Raw genomic sequence first — 6778 nt, 5'->3', positions numbered from 1 at the left:
ACTATATGTTTTAATTCTTTTAAGAGATTATTTTTTCAATTGCATCTATTGCTGTCATCCGCCTTGGGTCCTGACTGTATTATAAGAAAGATGGCATATATAAATAAACACATGAATGTTACAAAAACAAGAGAGAAAAAAATTAGCAAATGAGTGAGTAGTTGAGGAGAAGGGATGAGAAGAACCAAAGGGGACGAAAAAGGTGTGTGTGGAGTGTGTGTGTGGGGGGAAGAACAGAATTACCTGTGGGAGGGAAGAGAGGCAGAAACTATGCTAAGAAATGTGAGGCTGCGCTTGAAGACTACTTGGAAACTGTAACATAAAGAATGTGGTAGCTCGTTTGCTATCAGGGGCTGAGTACTGGCAGCATATGACTCTCATTTTCTGATCTCTTCATTGATAGCCAATTTGTTTCTAGGTCCAATTCCAGGTGCTGGTCTTTACCTTTCATGATTCGGGGCCGACGTACCTGTCTGTCAGGGATACTGTATAAACATAAGCCAAAAAGAACTCGTCACTTGCCTACGGATCTTATAATTTTACATTCTCCTTGCTACAGCAGCCCTGTTTGAGCCCCTAAAAGCCGGTGCTGGAAGTTACAGGACTTGTGTGAAAAGAAAGCCATGCAGAGGAGGGAGTGGTGCCACACTGAGGTAGAAGAGGCTATACCGGCCAAAGAGGGAGGAAGGGTGAGTTTGCCAATACCTCTCCTTGCTGCAGCTCCCCCCCCAACTCACATGGTTGTTGTTTTTTTAACCCATGCAGGTCCCGAACTTCCACCACAAGCTTTTCAACGATCAAAGGGGGCTTGTGAAAGAAGGGAAAGATGGGGAAGATGTGTGTCTGCCAGCACGCTGCACTACTATTTGGCAGAATACAATCCTATATACATGAAAGCAAAGGTTGCACCAGGTCATGGTGACTAGAAACCACACACGGGACACCATGAAATGTCATAACAGAGAGTCCATTATAGCTGCAAAGGACAGCAGTAAGATAAACATTAGAGGAAATCAAATATTCTGATCTATACCCTTTCTTGGAGAACTTGATGTCTTATCAGCTGTTCGAAGACTTTGGCAAGAGACCTACCCTGAACTAATTATCTAGCACATTTTTTTTAAAGCTTGCTGTAAAGCAGAAGTTTTGTCACACTGCAATGAAACTTCCTTTGGTCAAAATTAAAAGCTTCATATTGTAAAGAACAGCCACTCATTCTTTTTTTAGAGCTCTGGCATCAGCTTGGGTGCTCAAGTTACCATAAAAACTGGCTCTACGAGTAAATATTCCATCCACATTTATGACATCATGATGCAAATAGCACAGTGGCCATAGGATGGTATAGTGTAATTTGGTGTCGTGGTTAAGTGCACGGACTCTAATCTGGGAGAACCAGGTTTGATTCCCCACTCCTCCACTTGCAGCTGCTGGATGACCTTGGGCAGGCCACAGTTCTGTCAGAGTTCTTATCTCAAGGATAGTCCTGGAAAGAGCTCTCTCAGCCCCGCCTACCTCACAGGGTGTCTGTTGTGGGGAGGGGAAGGGGAAGGAGTTTGTAAGCCGCTTTGAGATTCCGAGTGAAGGATGGATATAAATCCAATCTCTTCTTCTTCTTCTAAATTCCCTATAAACCAATTAACTCCTCAACATACACACTAACAGTGCAATAAAAGCCACACAATCTCTCATTTCCCAAGGATCCACACTAGCAATAGAAGTAAAAGGCAGCAGTTGACTCAGTCTCAGCGAATCCTACCACCATTTTCCTTATTAATCAGCCAGGCTACTGCCAAGTAAAACAAAGAAGTTGTTCACTCCCCATATCTTCACTGGGTGGGGGAGGGGGGGGTACACCAGGACAGACAGAGGAGGAACAGGCTACAAGGCCACCCCATACATCCCTTGCGGGAGATTTCCCTCTTCAGCCAGTTTGGTGTAGTGGTTAAGTGCGCGGACTCTAATCTGGGAGAACCGGGTTTGATTCCCCACTCCTCCACTTGCACCTGCTGGATGACCTTGGGCAAGCCACAGTTCTGTCAGAGTTCTTATCTCAAGGATAGTTCTGGAAAGAGCTCTCTCAGCCCCGCCTACCTCACAGGGTGTCTGTTGTGGGGAGGGGAAGGGAAAGGAGTTTGTAAGCTGCTCTGAGACTCCTTTGGGTAGTGAAGGGCGGGGTATAAATCCAATCTCTTCTTCTTCTTCTTCTTCTTCAACCCACAATCATCAGAGAGTGCTGGCAAATGGGGATTTCCCTCATATTCCCCCTGTAATCCCTTTCAACCACTGGTTAGTATTGGGATGGGAGGCCACCAAGGAAGCCCAGGGTCACAATGCAGAGGCAGGCCATGGCAAACCACCTCTGAACATCTCTTGCCTTGAAAACCCCACGGGGCTGTGATTCATTGGCTGCAACTTGAGAGCAAAAAGAAGACGACGGCAATGGGGGAGGGTGGCTGTGCGTGAGCCGTCTGTAGCTGTGCAAACAACGACTTGTGAATTTGACTGAATACACCCAAAGAACTGATCAGCTTCCTGGTTGTGACCAGCAAGCAGGATATAAGTCAAACCAGCGAGCTTTCGATTGTTCTGACCTCAAGTACTGGGGGTGGGTGGGGAATAGTGCTGTCTAGTGGCCAGTGAGTGAATCACAGATCGGAAACCGCTGACTTCAAATCTCAGTTCAGCCATAGACTTACTACCTGGAAAGTTAACCTAGCTAGTTATACTGACTTCACTTATTATGAGCTACAAATTTTAGGTTGCTTTCAGAGAGGGATGAGTCCCCCCCCTTGTGTTCTCGCTGCTTCTACAAAAGCAGAGGCATTCACAGTGGTGACAGAGGCTCTTCACAGGGTGAATTCTCTGTGCTTTCCCTTCCTGCTTGACCTCCCCCATGCTACTGGAGTGCTTGGTGCCAGCTTTCTTTCAAAAACTGTAGTAGGCAGGGGTCATTTCGTAGAAAAAGGGGTGCAGGAGCTCATTTGCATAACTCATTTCCATATGCCACACACCCCGACAAAGGGCAGGCATGCAAGCAGTCGCAGGGCACCTGGAGAAGATCAGGCAGGGAACCCAGGCATGTTTAGAATGTCTTTCTCTCCCTTCTCCATCTGGGGAAGGGAAAGGAAAGCATTTAAATCCCCCCAGGTGGCAGGGGGCTCTGCAGGGCATTTCTGGCCGGTCCGCCTGTGCAGGCGGGCTAAGAATGGCGGGGGGTACCACCCCAGGCTCTTTACTGCCGGAGCGCTGCTCCGCCATGCTCCGGCAGAAAATGACTCCTGGTAGTAGGTATTGTCACAGACCCCCCCTTAGTCCTCAGCAGTGTTCCCTCTAAGCTGAGTTAGTGTGAGCTAGCTCACAGTTTTTAAGGCTCTGGCTCACGCATTTTTGTCTTAGCTCAGAAAAGATGACCCCAGAGAAAATTCATTTATGCAGCAGCCAAATGGCTCGCTCACAACTTTCATGCCAGTAGCTCACAAAGTAGAATTTTTGCTCACAAGACTCCACAGCTTAGAGGGATCATTGGTCCTCAGTGTCCCTTGGCCGCCCTTGCTCTATCCTTTTTGTTAGGACTCAGCCGCACACTCTGAGTTGGCCAAGAACCAAAAGGGTCTGGTGTTTAAATGCTTTTACTTTCAAACCCACCCCCTGCCACTGCCTGTTTGGGAGCCTTCCAAGGTAGGACCTGCAATCAGAAAAAAGGAATCCGTTTGAATCTGGCCCTCTTTGTAAGCAGTGTGTATTGTGTGTTAGAGAGATGGAGGCGTGCGGGCTGCTCGCCCCACCTTCTGTCTCTTTTTGTCTGAATCCATCACTGCAGGCCTTTTCAGAACGTAAGGAGCTGGTCAGTGTAATTGAACTATGGCTGCGATCACACACACTAAATAATCCACTTTCAATGCACTTTCCAAGTGGATTTTTACTTTGTGAACTGGCAAAATCCAATTCAAAAGTGGGTTGAAAGTGGATTATTTAGTGCGTGTGATCGCAGCCTATCTTAGCTTTTCCAGTAGGATCTTCTGAGCAGTCTTCAGAGAACACCCGAAGATTATAAGTAAAACATAACTTTATTCTCTAAACATAACTCCTAGAAAGCATAGATCCTTGGGAACAATTTGTGGACAGCTAGTTTTAGGAAGACCACTAGAAAGGAATATGAAAAAGTATTTTGCTAGCTAATCCTATACTTACAACCAGTCTCTGCATTCCCCTTCCTAGGACTGGGTCCAAAGATGGAGCATCACAGACTGGAAAACCTTCGATTCTAGTCTTGCCACCAGCCTTGACATGGAACTCCAATCCAGACTATCAAATTTATGGATTCTGCTGTAACTGGGGAGTTACTTTTTCAAGCCTATCAGAATGCAGGGTGAAGGCTCAAGGTTTCCTTCCAAGTCTGCTCTTTACTAGTAAAGGTAAAGGTTCCCTTGCTCGAAAGCCAGTCGAATCCGACTCTAGGGTTGCGGTGCTCATCTCCGTTTCAAAGCCGAAGAGCCAGCGCTGTCCAAAGACATTTCCGTGGTCATGTGGCCGGCATGACTAAACACCAAGGCGCACGGAACGCTGTTACCTTCCCACCGAAGTGGTCCCTATTTATCTACTTGCAATTTCTTGCTTTCGAACTGCTAGGTTGGCAGGAGCTGGAACTAGAGACAGGAGCTCACCCTGTCTTGCGGCACCCGGGTCTTGAACCGCTGAACTACTGACCTTCCACAGCCTGCAGTTCAGCGTCTTAACCACTTGAGCCACCGCAGCTCCTATTTACTACTCTTTACTACTCACCACAAAAGTCTGGATAAAAAGCAGTTGATGCACCAAAGGGTAAACCATGGGCAATCCATCATGGCACGCTGATAGCTTAGCCAAAGGGTGAAAACAGGGATTGGGATTCAGTTTCCTTTTGCAACTCAAGTAGTCTCTATAAACTTGTCCCCTCCCTTCCAGGGATATAGTTTTAGGATTTAACGGCCTCACAGATAACCTTGTGTTATGCTAAGAGGATGTTTATCTTTTATAATAGGTTTATCACTGTAATGTAATGACACCGTTATGATGTAATTACTGCTTTTTTAAAAGAGCTGACAAAAAGTCTGCTGGTGTGTGTGTGAGGAAATGGCACTGTATTGGGGGGGGGGGAGATGCAGAAATCCCAGAACTGTTCTGAGTACCATCTTCCCACAAAGATGTTAGCAAAGGTCTAGGAAACCACACAGTAAAGGAAGAGAAAAGCCAGAAGGTATATGACTACAAAATGATACTGAATGGAAGCCCCCCCCAAGATGCAGTTTGGCGGGGGGAACATGGAGCAAAACTTTCATATAGAAGTAACCTTTACAGTACTGTGCAAAGCCTTTGAAACAGTAAGGAAGGCTAATGAGGAGCCTGGATTTGAAATGATTTCTAAACTAGAGGTTCCACATGCTATTGTGTGGATTTCAGAGCTTTGAGAAAACTGCACACAGCTCTTTTCACATCTTAATTAATGTGACAAAAAATTCTTTTTACCAATTCATTCCATTTGGACAGGAGAAGATACCGAAAGAGAAAAGTATGGTTATGATTTCTCATTGTAACCTGATTCTAAGAAGTGCGCGCACACATCCACAACAGCAAGGGGCAGAAGTTTTTGGATGACCAGCCTGCATGCTTCTAAAAGAGCAGAGCCATTGCTTTCTGAAATTATTCCAGCCCCTTGTCTTAGGAAGTCTGAGGATTAATGAATCTAGGATCCGGCACTTCATCATGTCTTCCTATTCCAGAGAAGCATTAAAAGCTCATTACTGGAATCACTTTCCTGTTGAAAACATTTAAAGATAATTTTGCCAATGAATGATTCTGTCTTTTTTAAAAAAACAACATCTGAAAAGATCAACCAAGTGAATGTGTTTTGAAACACGAAGTGTCCGTGTCAATGCCTGCCCACCAGGGATGTGTGTCATAACTGTACAGTGATTGAGCTCGTAGAAGAACAAAGGAAATGTTAACCTCTTGAGAGGTATTAATAGCTGGAACTCTGCCGCTCTAAGAGGAACAAACAAAATACCTGGCTACCCTCTATTTGTGGGAGCTATTAGTATGAGCCAGTCTTCATCCTGCTTCCAAGAAAGACAGTTTAGAAATCATAAAATGGTATAAACAGTGCCAAGCAAAACTGGAGCTCGTAGCAATTTACTGCTCTGATGCTAATTAAACGGGGGGGAAAAATCAGCACCAGAACAGAAAAGCTTTGCATTAATCAGTTCACTCAAATTAAGTAGTCATCACAGTCACTGCTTGCCCAGGAGCCCACATTCGGAGGCAGACGATGCTGCAAGCTAGGAAGCATGGCTAGTGTGCACTCAGGGTATAATCTTCCCTCCAAACCACTGCACATGCAATACTGTTGGATCCCCAAGCATCGAGAATAAATCCACGTTTTAAAGAAAAGCAAAATTTATTTCAAAGCATTGGAAAGACACTCAAACACGTTCTTTGTTAGAACTGACTACAAACGGTTAGGGCAAACATGATAAAGGGATTTGAACCAGGTACAGAACCAATGGGTCACTTTCCCGCTGGCGGGTGAAAGGAAACGGTTGCGCGCTCATTCCCTGAGAACCAGGCTATCTCCAGACATAATACAGGTGCAGTTCCCAGGCTCTAAAAGCAACAAGCTGGCAGTCAAGCGTACTCCCCCATCACATCCTCCAGTTGTTTGGCTTAGGCATTACAGCAGAGTAAAATACTGGTGCACAGGCGGGGGGGGGGTCAGCAACTATACAGAGATACAACTAACACA

At 45.6% G+C, this 6778-nt stretch overlaps 1 protein-coding gene across 1 annotated transcript in view; it reads right to left on the bottom strand.

Annotated features, from left to right (window-relative positions):
* The window catches only part of MRPL21 (mitochondrial ribosomal protein L21), a 48222-nt gene that overhangs the window by 2335 nt on the left and 39109 nt on the right, over positions 1 to 6778 (bottom strand). The gene's annotated exons all lie outside the window — the stretch shown is intronic.

This window comes from Gekko japonicus, unplaced genomic scaffold (genome assembly GCF_001447785.1).
Source record: "Gekko japonicus isolate JY-2015 unplaced genomic scaffold, Gekko_japonicus_V1.1 scaffold1149, whole genome shotgun sequence".
In the NCBI taxonomy this organism is placed as follows: Eukaryota; Metazoa; Chordata; class Lepidosauria; order Squamata; family Gekkonidae; genus Gekko; species Gekko japonicus.
This window is presented reverse-complemented; position numbering and strand designations above follow the sequence as displayed.